The sequence below is a fragment of the Sinocyclocheilus anshuiensis genome, unplaced genomic scaffold (assembly GCF_001515605.1).
Source record: "Sinocyclocheilus anshuiensis isolate Anshui unplaced genomic scaffold, SAMN03320099.WGS_v1.1 scaffold1614, whole genome shotgun sequence".
Lineage (NCBI taxonomy): Eukaryota > Metazoa > Chordata > Actinopteri > Cypriniformes > Cyprinidae > Sinocyclocheilus > Sinocyclocheilus anshuiensis.
In genome coordinates this window covers 1,051-1,898 of record NW_015547777.1, presented here as the reverse complement: position 1 = coordinate 1,898, position 848 = coordinate 1,051, and the positions used below count along the sequence as shown (strand labels likewise).

The following is an 848-nucleotide window of genomic DNA, read 5'->3' as shown; positions in this document are numbered from 1 at the left end:
ACACACACACACACACACACACGCACACAGCTAAAAAAATCTAGATATTTTTTTATTTCACCCTCTCAACAACAGTTTTTTTTGTCTTTGAAGATATATATGCTCCCATTGTCATTTATAAATATATAAGTAATGATTTTTTAAAAAATTTTAATTAAATTTAATTGAAATTTATTTTGCGCTTATTGTATTTGCGCTTATCGATAGTTGTTCGATTTTGTTTACTTTGCATTATTTCAGTTCATAAAAAAAGTTTTTTTATATCATTACTTTTCAAAGATTTCATTAGAAGAGAAAGTTTCCGGAAGTATTTACATCTAAAATGGATTTTGTGTAACTTTATTACAATAAACTTACTTGGAGTTAAGCGAGCTTATTTTTTGAGAGTTTTAATTTTTTAATTAATAAAAAATAATGAATAGATTTAAATTTGTTGATTTAATTTAATTCAATGAATTTAGCCTTTATTATATGTTTGGATTAAATTCATAAAAAAGTTTAAATTATTAAAACATTAAAGTGCTTTGGGCATTTTACTATGAATCTATTTATTTATTAATGTATTCATGTATTTATTCTTTTATTCCTTCCTAGATTTAAAATAATTGATTGGAAAAAAATCCTTCTCATTAATTCTTATCCAGTAAATCACGAACGACTGGAAAAGTCATGAAGCAAAGTCATGTGCAAATTTGAACAAATTAATTCGTTAAATAAGTCGGATCCCTGAATAACATTAAGCTCTTAAAACTTCTGGAATTCTGAAATGTAATTATTTAAATTATATTTATAATGATTTTAGTCACTTTTGTTGTGTGTGTGTGTGTGTGTGGTTTTTCCCATATATA

General features: G+C 24.2%; 1 protein-coding gene across 1 annotated transcript in view; it reads left to right on the top strand.

Annotated features, from left to right (window-relative positions):
- Nucleotides 1–848, top strand: part of LOC107704582 (F-box/LRR-repeat protein 17-like) — a 105,680-nt gene that overhangs the window by 103,938 nt on the left and 894 nt on the right. The gene's annotated exons all lie outside the window — the stretch shown is intronic.